The sequence below is a fragment of the Euprymna scolopes genome, chromosome 19 (genome assembly GCF_053919585.1).
Source record: "Euprymna scolopes isolate OS-2025 chromosome 19, ASM5391958v1, whole genome shotgun sequence".
In the NCBI taxonomy this organism is placed as follows: domain Eukaryota; kingdom Metazoa; phylum Mollusca; class Cephalopoda; order Sepiida; family Sepiolidae; genus Euprymna; species Euprymna scolopes.
In genome coordinates, this window is record NC_136500.1 from 72,998,665 (window position 1) to 73,012,139 (window position 13,475).

Below are 13,475 nucleotides of genomic sequence, written 5' to 3' on the forward strand. Positions count from 1 at the left end.
CTAGAGATTTTAGTCTTACTGGAAGTTTAAATCAATAAATATATATTATTTCATTATTATTATTACAAAGAGTGGAAGATGTTTCTTAAACCAAAATCAAATAAAAAAGATAATTTAAGGAATCGGATTTGGCATCGGAAAATAGGCACAAATTTCTCCAATTCTGATACCGATTCTGATACCCTAAAAAGCTCCGATTTTTCCGATTCCCAATTCCAATCATGATCAATCGTCCCAACACTAATATATATATATATATATATATGTATAAATATATATATATATATATATATATATACTTGCTCAGCATAAATTCCTGTTCCAACAATTACTCTGTTGAGTTTATCTCCATTGTGCATAGTGTTAAGTCAAACAATTTTTGAGGCGATTGTTATTAGCATCTCTAAAGCTACCGTATGCAAACGACAAAAGTTGAAAAATAAGTTGGATATTTATCTTCATTTAAATCCATCAATTACTTAGCTTGAAATTTATCCCAAATTTTTCCCAGATTGACAGAAATAATCTCGATATTTCAATCTCTACTCTTGCTTTGCGGATTTATTTTATAACAGCGGGTTGTAAAGTACTCTTACCAATTCTTTCCTGTACATTAACTTTTACTTTTTTTTTTTACAGACAATCAATCAAAGGAGATAATAAACTAACACAGGAAATGAAAAGACATGTTGTAATAGTAGCAATGACGGCAGAACACAGCGATTTGTAATTTGCATAATTTTTTAAAGTCACCCGATTCTGTGTTTTTAAATTTCGCAGAGTTAGAAGATAATGATGGCCAAATTTCTCCTGTTGCTAAGCATAAAATACACTAGTAACGCTCTGACAGCATCAAAACACACGAGTTTATACAAGTTCAAAACCCCCAGAAATCCATGAGGTTAATCGCAAAAGATCTCGGTGTCTCCGAACCCACATGGCCCTGTCGGTGGGGCATTAGAATACGCCGACTGCCTCCCTGCAGAGGGTAAAAGTCCCTCAATGGGGGTCCTGGATATGACCTTAAACTATATCCAGTGGTGAGGCCCCCAGCTTGTGGGCTTTGGGGAGTGTGGAGCCACCCTTTAATGACCATTGCTCCCAGGTCCACTGACCCAGAGTGGTAGTACCTGTTAGGGTCCCAACTATGGGTTAAATAGAAACCGACGTGAAAACAACAAATATATTCTATTAGAAAAATTTTTCTTCAAAATCTTTGGATTCGGCATTAAATAACCCGAAAAGGGTTGATATGCGGTAAAACTAAAACAACCAAAACAACCAACCGAACCCACAATTCGAAGGACTGTCCATGAGTTTTCGATACAAATCCTATGTGATGAAGAGAGGCCAGTTTTTGTCCAAGACCACAAAAGAAAATCGTTTAGTGAGATCCAAGAGACTTTTAAACAAACTGAAAAATCCTGCTGAACAAGACATGCTTTGTTTGTTTTTTGTTTGTTTGTTTGTTTGTTTTTTTCAGACAAAAAGACATTTGACCAGGACCTAAAGGTAAACAGAAGGAATGACAGATGACTATGTGCTGACCCCTCCAAAGTTCTAAGAATCATGCACACAAAATTTCCCAAACTGTTATAGTTTTGGGGGTTGTTAGCAATGAAGGACATGTGATGCCACCACATTTCTTTCCACAAGGTCTAAGAGTCAATTCTGCTGCTTACATTGATGTCCTGGGTTCTGTTGTTCTGTTGTTGTTAAGCCATAGATCGATAGAGTAAGAAATGGAAGGATTTACATTTTTCAACAAAACTCTGTACCATCAAATAAGGCTCAAACCACTCAAGAATTGTTAGCGGAACATTTTCATGATCACATTACGACAACATAACAAACACACATTTGATATCCTGGTCACGGCACCAAATGTGTGTTTGCTATGTTGTTGTATCATAAAGGCTATGAGTGTTTGTTGTATTATGTCTAATAATAAAGGGTTGAGTGTTTGTTGCGTCATCTCTAATAATGGATTAGAAGAGATGACGTGTTATATTATATATTTATGTTGTATCATAAAGGGAATCGTGTGTGAGTGACATGTATTTTCAGAACCTACCTCTGCTTCTTCGATGTTGGACCATCTGGAATTTCTCGTCCTGGAGGGAGACTTGATACCTGTTTTTGGATGAAGATTCAATCACTTCAAGACAAGGAATTAGTTCTATAGTTTATTTCACTTTTCCCAGATGTCATGCAGAAGTTGGAAAGTGAAATCGGCCTGTGTGGGTTCTTCTTCTACACACGTCAGCGCTCCCCCCCCCCCAGTGAAGAGGAGGAGACAACGGGAAGCCGTCCGTTGTCTTCTGAGTCCAAATCAAATCTCAACGATTCAGCTAACCTGATCACATGACTCGCACGCAATCCAATCAACTGATCTTAACTTCCGGTCAACGTGTCTACACTATAACTCACCTCTTCCCCTCTCTCTCTCTCTCTCTCTCTCTCTCTCTCTCTCTCTCTCTCCCTCTCTCTATTCCCTAACAGTAAGTCTCGAATAGAAGCTGTCATTGAATCGGAGGAAGATTTCATTGAATGAAATTATTAAATAAGAATGTCGCTTATGTACCAATTTTGTTTTATTTAATTATAAATGTGTTGTTTGTATTTTTATTATCCTTAAAAATGTAATAAATGTTCTCATACATCGGACGCGCCCTGCATATATGGTACTGGTTTCCAAATTCAAAAACAAAAATGACTTGGGTGCCATCAGTTAGAATCGAAACCAAAATGTTTAGCGTTCCTATCGCGTTCACTACCATTTGAGATATCAACAGATAGATAAGAAAGATTTCACATTAAACCACGTCAAGCTATGAATGAACTTGCGCAAAAGTAATAGAAATATGTCAGCAAAGAGAAATTAACATTCATCCCTCCAAACAAAGATTTTACTCATTATGAACCATATTTAGTGTATAATTACTTTTTCGTGTTAATTTCAGTGTTATGTTTTTTGTTTTTTTTTTAATTCCATTTTTATCCCAAACAAGGCACAGTGCCATTTTGATGTAGAGGGCTACTATCAGGGACATAAGTTGCAGGGATACTATGTAGAGAGTTCAGCAGCAAGATGTGCGTTCATATTACACTTGAACTTCTGCATGTCAGTACAGTTGGGAAAGCAGGAACCCGGAAGGCAGTTCCAAAGTCTAGCAGTTCTGAGGAAGAAGCTATTAGAGTAAGAAGCTTTCTTACATCTAGGGATCTCTACTGTGTAGGGGTGGGATTTTGCTGCTTGTCAGGTTTGTTGGGGGTATTTATGCCTTAGAGGTACAAGGGCTTGTAGCTCGTCGGAGCATTCATCATTAAAATACTTGTAGAACAGGCAGAGAGATGCAACATTACATCGATGGGACAGAGGTTGAAGTTTAGATGCCCGTTTAGGTTGGCAACTCTCTTTTGGACCCTGTCCATGAGCGAGAGACTAGTAGCAGATGCACCAGCCCAAATGTGACCACAGTACTCCATACATGGGCGAATGGTAGCCTTGAAGAGATACAGAATACTTGCACGCGTAAGTAGCTTTCTAGCACGGTAGAGAGAGCTCACCTCCTCTGCAGCAGCCTTGGCAATGCTCTTAATGTATCTGTTCCAACTCATGTTCCCTGTGAACGTTAGGTTGAGGAGTTTGAACGAAGTGCTTTCAGGTAATGTATCTTTAGTCATAGCTATTGGTGGTTGAGAATCTTTCTTTTAATTATTGAATTTAATTATTGCTTAGTCGTGGCAGCATTGAATATAACCATCCATTTTTTACCTCATTCCACTACAGATTGGATATCTTCCTCCAGTGTTTTGAACCTTAGATATGTGTTCATTTGTTTTCCCCTCGTGCCTGTTATAGAGCATGTTTTCATCAGTAAACATACCTATCTCAGAAACAATTTTATCAGGGAGGTCATTTATGAATATCAGGAATAATAAAGGTCCAAGGATAGACCCCTGAGTAGTTTAAGAGTTTATCGGTTAAATATTTTCACACAGACGCACACATACATACATCTACTGTTTTATTAATATAGATCATTATTTTTCTAGATGCAATTATTTTAGATATTTATTTCTAACATGCAAAGTCCTTCTTCGTATCACATTTGCATTTCTGTGAATAAATACTGCGAGAAATAAATCTGATCGACAAGTCCAAGGACCCAGCATTAGTTTTGATGTCTGTGTAACTCGCATGGAAGCATCAAATCTTTCCTTAACCGAAGCAAGGACACTCTGGTGCCTGAATTCAATTATCATTCTGATTATAACTTTATATGACAACCTAGGGATTAACCAAAACAACCCGTCATATTGGTAGAAGTGAGATATAGTCTGGCTCGGTCCTTAGAGCTGCACCCTTCCAAGCATTACCTTCTCCTTTGACGGCGGTGGGGGGAATGACGATAGTTAAGGCATCCCTACCAAGAAATGAACAATGAAAAAAAAAAACCCCAAAAAAACATGAAACTTCAGTACTAACTCTATGTAGGTTTAAACGGCTTCCTCCAAAGGAGGAAGTTTCATAGAAATATGAAATTCACAAGTGGTCACCAGATCATGTATATCCCCGTTAGATTTTTGCAGCTCTTGCAGGGAGGCGTCGACGTCCTTCTAAATACAGCGTCTGAAATTCCCAAATTGGTCACCTATTTGGCACTAATCAGGCTCAACGTTGCTTAACTTCGGTGATCTGACGAGAACCGGTGTGCCAACGTGATTATGCCATATCTACCAGTAAATGCAGACAGCTAGTTTGTGTACCTCAGTTAAAGTGCCTTCTTGAGGGGATTGCTTCACTCACATCACCTCGACGTTGTGCCATACCTTGCAGCAGTGGAGCACAAGTGAATAAAAATGTTTCTTAAGAAAGGCGTCCATTGCTAAATCCGAGTTATGTATGTCGTTGTCAACGTCAAGCAATGACTTATTTCCTGCGTCTCCCGAAGCGACCAAGGTGACAATTCACTATTCGCTTGGCAACAGAATACAAAACACGCCAACACAAAACAGACATTTTTTTTGTTTTTATTTGTCCGTGTTCTTTAACTTCTTATTCATTATTGCATTTATTTTCCTTTACAGTTAACTTTCGAAAAGCAATCACCTTTTTTTGTCCATGTGTTTTAACGAACTTCGTTTCCATTCATCGACGATATTTTTGGACTTGTTGGCTCGATCTCCGAAGAACACATTTCTATAACATTAACAAATTTACCACGGCGGATTTTTTTCTTTTTTTGGTAATCGATATCGTTAAAGAGTGAAGATATTCCAACTATTCTACGCTTCACATACGTAAGTAAAAACAAAAGAATGTGTTAAATAGAAAAAAAAAAATTCATTCCGTTACGGTCGCGTCGCCATATATAAAAATAGAAATTTTGACCGGTATTAAAAAATATATATTTGATGTCTCTTCGACAATGTTCTGTGTTAGCTGCGCCATTACCATTTGTTAGGCTATATAAAAATGTTCATTCGTAATGATACTTTTCTAAGAAAAAGTCCTATTTATAAAAAACAGAGTGCCTGTTAAGATCGATTTTTCAAATATGTGGTTTTAAGCCAAAATTACGGAAATTCATCAAGTAGAACAACTGCTAGTAGAACATCAGCGAAAGGGGGGGATAAATATGTCCCTTGCATTCGCAATCTTCACGGTGTTCACATGTAAGGGAAATGACATTCCCCCTAATTTTCCGTAAAAATTACTTTAAACTATAAATAATAAATAATAATAAACTCAATGAATTTTCGTAATATTTTTTTTTTTACTATTTCCGACACGACAAGTAAGTACTGTTGTTTTTGTTTAAAAATAAACCCATCTGTCGACTCTATCTTAACAAGCACCAGAAATAGTTTGCATTTATTATTTGTTAATAATTGTGATACTTGTGCAGATTTTAAACCGGGCGTATCTAAGCGTTCGTTCTGCTTTGTTCGGAATATAACGTCAACCGCTCGCTTTTTTTCTTTTCTTTTTTTTTTTTTTTTGTTGTTGTTTTTTCTACGATTTCCATTTATTTTACTACTAGCCTAAATGCTCGGTGTTGCTGGGTGTTTGGAGGTGTTTGTTGAGAGAAAAAAAGTGGTAATAGGCAGGCTCGAACTCGTACGCGAAGGAGGAAAAGAACGTGAAAAAAAAAAAAAAAAACAGTACGTGACGTGTTTGTTGTTGCGTCCATCGCCAAACCGGAAGTGACGCAGATTTAAATTAAGGCTAGACAACCAAAAAGAGGGGATGACTTTCGAAAATAGCGACCCTCCCTGTAAAAAAAGTGTCCAGTTGAGGGTGAAGGAATCAATGATTTTGGCCAATTTATCGATAATTGTCGTCCGAAGGGTCGAGCTTCAAAATGATACCGATCCCGTGAAAATCCGTTGCCTTTGTCGAAAGTTTTAGGCAAACATACATACATATATTTAAACAGACAAGGTGAGATTTATATTATAGATTTTTCTGTTTCGTACGGTTGTTAAGATTTAATCATCGGCGACGCTCGGCATAATCCGGCCGTTGACGTCATGTTCCAGGCAAAGCCGAATGGACACTTAGATATGTCCGGTTATAAATCTACACAAGTGTCATAATTGTTATTTTGTTAGATAGGTATATACTGCGGGCCTGAAGGAACTTGGGCTCTATATTTATTTTATTTTCGCCTTTTTTCAATTTTTTCATCGGATTATAATCGAATGGGCAATACTCTACCAGATTATTAAAAAAAAAAAAAGACAATATTTAAATATTTGTAGGGGGTGCTCAGTTTCTAATTCAATGTTCTAGTAAATCGATCACCCATTTTAGAACCACTCGACTTTTTTAGGCCAAATTTCGCGAATTTATCTGTTTTTTTTTTCTTTTTTTTTTTAAACAGTTCGGTCTTTTTTTAATTTCGCTTTCTCCAATTATTTTAAATACATATTTATGGTTATCTTCAAGTTTCGTCACCTGATATTTACAAAAGATTTGCCCGGACGACTTTTTTTTGTTTTTAATTTTTTTTTTTTTTTAATACTACGCATTCTTCAAGTTTCCGTCACCCGTCATTTACAATCTAAGGACAATGAATGGGCGCTAGAGTACCAACGAAAGACTTACCTTTAAAAAGTTGATTTTTAAGAAATATTCAGGACAGGATTCCGTATTGTCTTTACTGGCCGCCATGTTTGTTTCCACGCACGCATTCAATTTTTATGGTAAATTTTTCCTTATTTTTCACCTTAACAATCATCTTATAACGCATACCGCGCATACGCGCCAAAAATATGCGCACACAAAAATGGCCACCAATGATAACATAAGGAATTACATTGTAAAAAATGGCCACTAGTGATAGCATAAGGAATCATATTGCTTAATATCTAGAAAACTACTTGTTTACGGCAAATTTAAATGCGATATTTGTTTTCAGCATACCTACGAAGTTGTCATTTTAAAGGTGATTGTTAAAGTGCAAAGTAAATAAAAATTAACCATTTTCTCTTTTTAAAGGTAAGTCATAGTTCATATTCTAGCGCACATTCATTGCTCTTAGATTGTAAATGGCGGTTGACGAAACTGGAAGATAACCATAAATATGTATATAAAATAATCGAAGAAAGCAAAATTTTAAATAAAAATGATCAATTTACTAGAACGTTGCATTAGAATGGCACAATGAGGGAAGAGGTGGCTGGTTACTTTTAATGCATCCAAAACCAAGCTTCTATCTTTACATCATCAACGCTCTGATCCCCATCTGGCATCAATTGAAATGGATGGCTCTCGTCTTGGGGAGGCTCCATGTTTTGAGAAGCTTCTGGGCTTGACCTTTACTCCTGGTCTGAAATGGAACACGTACATCAAATCTGTTGCCAGGGACGCTGGGAAAATGATGGGATCCTTCTACCACTCCAGAAGATATCTCACTACTGATGCAATTCCCTATCTGCATAAAAGCCAAGTACGTCCAAAGATGGAGTACTGCCGCCACATCTGGGCAGGAGCTGCTAAAAACAGCCTATCCTGCCTTAACAGAGTACAAAATAGACTTCGTGGCTTAGTGGGGGGATGCCCTTTTCTCTTCCCTGCAACCTCTCTCCCACAGAAGAGACATTGCAAGCCTGTCTTTGTTTTATCATTATTTCCATGGTAGGTGCTCGTCTGAGCTCCAATCCCTCGTCCCACCTCGCCAATCTTTCATGAGAAACACCCGTCTGGCTGAAACTACTGTCAATAATTTTCCCCACTCTTTATCTGTGCCTAAATCCAAACGTAGATTCCATGAGCAAAGCTTCTTTCTTAGAACTGCACGCCAGTGGAACTCTCTGCCGCTTGCCTGTTTCCCACCTGACTACAACTTGGATGTCTTCAAGTCCAACATAAACAAACTCCTGACAAACCGCCCCCTTAAGTAAGACACTCTATCAAATCTCCAATACTAATGATTACTACAATACTATCTCATTGATTACTGTACACGCAATAACCCTTATGCCTGAGTGGCCTTCGGGCCTTGATAAGTGGTGACCCCCATGTAAAAAAAAAAAAAAAAAAAATTAGAAACTGAGCAACCCTACAAATATTTAAATATAGACTTTTTTTCATTTTTTTTTTTTTTTTGATAATCTGGTAGATTAGAGTCCATTCGATAATAATCGAATGAAAAAATTGAAAAAAGAATGACGAAAATAAAATAAATATCTAGATGTCAAGTTCCTTCAGGTCTGCCAATTATATTTGGCCAATAATTAAAGTATATATATATAAAAAAGATACTTCTGCATAATACGGAACAAATTCTAAAGTTGACGAGAAAGTTCTTGCGGTTTTTAACTTTTAAATACAGATGAACATATCTCGGCTCAAACAAAAATTTATTGATTGAAATAAACACCATCAGAATCAATACACTTTTGCCAATCTATATAAGAAAAGTGTATTGATGTAAAAATCTTGCGTTCTGATGGCGATGAAGTCGTTTAAGGTGTTTTTGATATTGCTGAGGTTTTTTAAAGCATTTCTCATACAGAAAGTTGTCGATATGCTTGAAAAAGTGGTAGTCGGTAGGTGAGAGGTCTGGTAAGTATGGCGGGTGCGGCAGAGTTTTTTTCAGCTCAATTTGTTCAACTTCTGCAGGGTCGGTTTAGCAACGTGTGGTCGGGTATTCTCGGAGAGGAGAATTGGGCCTATTATGTTGACTAATGCTGAGTGTTGTTGTCGAAGTTTCTGATGCATTTCATCCATTTGTTGACACTATTTCCCCACCATAATGGTTTCGCCTGCATTAAAAAATTGTAGTGGATGAGACTGGTTGCAGACCACCAAACAGTCAGCATGACCTTCTTTTGGTACAACTCTAGCATCGGGAAGTGTTATGGAGCTTCGTCGGCATCTAACCACTGAGCTGAGCATCGCTGGTTGTCATAAAGAATCCACTTTTCATTGCAACTTGATCGAGAAACGGGTCGTTCTTATTGCATAAAAGAAGCAAAGATAGCGCTTCATAACGGCGTTTCTTTTGGCTGTCGTTCAAATTGTGATTTATTCCAATCTCTCTCAAATAGTTGGAAATCGTCGTATACGTTACGTCCAATTCAGAAGCAAGTTCTCGAACAGTTGTGCATGGATTGGCTTCCAATAAGGCTCTTAATTGATTGTTGTCAACATCTGATGGCCTACCACTATACTCATCATCTGCAAGAATCTGCCACAAAATTTCTTAAACCACCATTGTGCTGTGCGTTCAGTAGTGGTTCCTGTGCCAAACGCTTCGTTGATATCGTGAGCTGTTTCAGCAGCTTTTCTGCCTAGTTTGAAAAAAAAAAAAAAAAATTGGGCGAATTTGCTTTTTCCATCTTGTATTCAACGTTCTGAAAAGAAGACATAATTGTTTTAAAACGATTGTAATTTAAACGCTCTTTAAAATGAGATATAAATTAAAGGTATTTTAAGGAAAACTTATTTGAAAATAATCATTTGAAATCTAAATTAAAAATTCCGCAAGAAACTTTCTTCTCAACCTATTAGGGTTGTTTTTAATCCTAACACAACTCTAAACTATTCCTAACCTAAGTTTTAGGTTCAGTTAGACAAAAGTGGGGTTGGTTTGGTTGTCATTATGTAGAAAAATCCCACAAATAATCCCGATTATTAAAAAAATACGTTTTTGTCAATAATCAAACAAATGTATAAATAAAAATTATGATTTGCAATTATACGAATATCCTTATTTATTAAATCTAAAGGCAAAATTTTTATCCCAAAAGCTTTCGAAAATGAAATGAAACAAATATGAAATCGTGAAAATCTTGGACATGATCGCCATATTAAACAACGAAAGCATATGTTAAATCATAAATTTTTAACTTATGATTAACTAGCCTGGGTGCCTGGCGTTGCCCGGGTGTTTGGAGGTATGTGTTGAGCAAAAAAAAAAAAAAAAAATGGTAGTAGGCAAGCAGGAAGAAATGGGAAATGAACTTGAAAAAAAAAAAAACGTGACGTGTTTGCTGTTGCATCCGCCACCAAACCGGAAGTGACATAGGTTTAAATTAAGGCTAGACAATCGAAAAGGGGAGATGATTTCGAAAATATCGGCGAAAAAGGCGACCCCTCCCTGTATAAAATTGGCAAGTTTAGGGATAAGGAATTAATTTTTTTGGACAATTTTTCGATATTTGTCGTCCGATGGATCGATCATCAAAACGATATTGATCTCGTGAAAATCCGACGGATCTGGCGAAAGTTTTAGACATACATACATACATACATACATTTAAACATACAGGTGAGATTGATATTATAGATTACAATTTAAAAAATACATTGCTACATTTTTAAACCATAAGTTTGAAAAAAAAATGCATATTTTCTCAAACTTATGAATGAATCTGAAGTAAAAAATACAGCTGTATTTTTAAATATTTTTATATATAAAGCGAAAATGTATGTATACATGTATGTATGTGTGTATGTGTGTATGTTTGTGTATCTGCTAAAAACGTTCGACAGACAGAACAAAAATTCACAAACTCGGTATCATATTGAAGCTCCATCCTTCGCTCGAAAAATATCGAAAAATTGGCAAAAAACGTTCATTTTTTCACCCCAAAATCGACAATTTTCGACGGTGGGGGGGGTCAACAAAAACGGTCCTCTCGTGACGACGACCGATTCTACGCATGCATCAGATGACGTCATGACCTGATTTGCTTTAAATAGTTGAAAAACTGATTAAATTTCATGTATGTCGCGTTAGGTTAGTTGGTTAGCGCATTTGTTCGTTATCTAATCGTTTTGGGTTCGAATCGTGGTGTGAGATGTCGTTTTTTTTCGATTTTTTTAAATTTAAATATTGAACCAGTGTTATTTAAGCCATTTTTCACGTAACGTTCGTTTTTCTGTTTTTTTTTGTTTTTTTTTACTTCGCTTATCCACCCCCGACCACACATCGATTTTTTTTAATTTTAATATCGAAACGGGCTTATTTAAGCCATTTTTCACGTGTTCGTTTTTCTGTTTTCTTTTTTTGTTTTTTCGATTTTTACATTTAACATCGTTCGTTTGCCTTACGTTAGTTTTTTGTGTTTTTTTTAATGTTTTGATTATCCCCCCCGCTTAAGTTTTAACGTTCGTTTTTTACTTCGCTTATAACAAACAAACCTGATCATTGACCTCATTTGCTGAATAGCTATTGCTTACGTCGTCGTCGTCGTAACGCTCGACGACTTCCGTGTGCGCACCTATCAATTTGGTCCTTACTTAAATAAATTCAAACATCTTTCAGTAACTCATTCTGGCTGGCCGATTTTATTTTCAAACTTCGCCTCAGGGCTTCGGGTTCGATCCTACCAACTTTAACCCCCCCGGTTTCTTTTTTATTTAACCTCCAAACACACACCTCCAAACACCCGGGAAACGCCGGGTAACCCCGCTAGTCTATATATATAAAAGCGAAAATGTGCATATGTATGTGTGTTCGCTTTTTTTTTTCGCTGGACATTTCGGTCGGCTCATTCCTTCTTAAAACTTTTTTATATCACGTATAAATGATAATATATATGAGGTACGAACGGGGGTCGACTGTCTATTTAATTTTCCCGACTTTCACGCGCTATTTTTTCCAGATTTTTAGAGCGTCCCGTGTATCTTTCGCTTTTCAGTATAAAACAAGTGAAAACTGGCTCGTAGCCGCGTCATGTTTCAAGGTCAAACATCACGTGACTTAAGGTTCTCACACCTGTTAATTTCATTTTATAAACGTTAAATTAAGAGGTTTTTCATTCTTCTTCTCTCGTGGTTGAGATGGCTATCTCCCAGGGTTTTTTCCATTTCGTTTCCATCTCCACGTCAAAGGTTCAGGGTTCAAGCCTACTTTCCTACTAAAACTGATCAACTCCCCCCCCCCCCAGCACACACACATCTACAAACACCCGTGCCACGCCGGGTACCCCCCGCTAGTGAATCATACGTTCCAGCCATCTGATAACTCATAAGTTTAAAACCATCTGATAACTCATAAGTTTAAAACCATACGATGGATCATAAGTTTAAAACCATACGATAGATTATAAGCTTAAAAATATGTATTTTTATGATGAATCATAGTAACTTATTAATTATATACAATTAATTGAACACAAGTATGCATTTTAGCGAATAGGAGTGTTTATATCTTTCTCAAAATTATTAATGCGTAAATTACATTACTAGATTCATTAGGATTTTTACTTAACATCACCGATCTCATAATCCATAATGGAATCCATTAGTCTAATGAACCACATCATCTCAATTTAATAGATACTAGACGACCCGAGACCCCTAAGGTCATCAAAATCTACCGTGCATCTTTTATGGCATCATCGATTTTTAAAATAATCTTTTATATAAAGGAGAGAGAGCGAGAGCGAGAGAGAGAGAGAGAGAGAGAGAGAGAGAGAGAGAGAGAGAGAGTGTGTGTGTGTGTGTGTGTGTGTGTGTGTGTGTGTGTGTGTGTGTGTGTGTGTGTGTCCCGCTAAAATTGAAAACTCCCCTGTATTGGTATTTTTGGATCGGCATTGCTTCGAATGAGTAATATCTAAAATTGATTACTTCTTTGGGGTAGAAATAGCAAATAATTTCTGGGGTGGAGTGAGAATTAAATTTTATCATATTTTAATAGTACGTTTCTTCTGAGCATGCGTACGTTTCTTTCTCTGAGAAACAATGAAATAAATTAATGCATTTCAAGCGTTTCCTAACATTTGTAGTGATTAGCTCAGTTGTTAGAATGAAAGACTTGCGATTTTAACATTTTAGTTTCGAATTCAGATAATGGCGTCCCATATATATATATATATATATATATATATATGTATATATATATATATATATATATATATATATATATATATATATATATATATATATATTGTGATACATTTATTAAAATGTATAATTTATTATTTTATTGATTTTTAGCCGAGAGGAGATA

General features: G+C 36.4%; 1 protein-coding gene across 1 annotated transcript in view; it reads left to right on the plus strand.

Moving 5' to 3' along the window:
* Nucleotides 1–4,977: 4,977 nt before the first annotated feature.
* The window catches only part of LOC145303666 (uncharacterized), a 47,103-nt gene continuing 38,605 nt past the window's right edge, over nt 4,978–13,475 (plus strand). The window contains exon 1 of the mRNA XM_080145268.1: nt 4,978–5,307. The gene's annotated coding sequence lies outside the window, so the exon portion shown is untranslated. The remainder of the gene's footprint in view (nt 5,308–13,475) is intronic.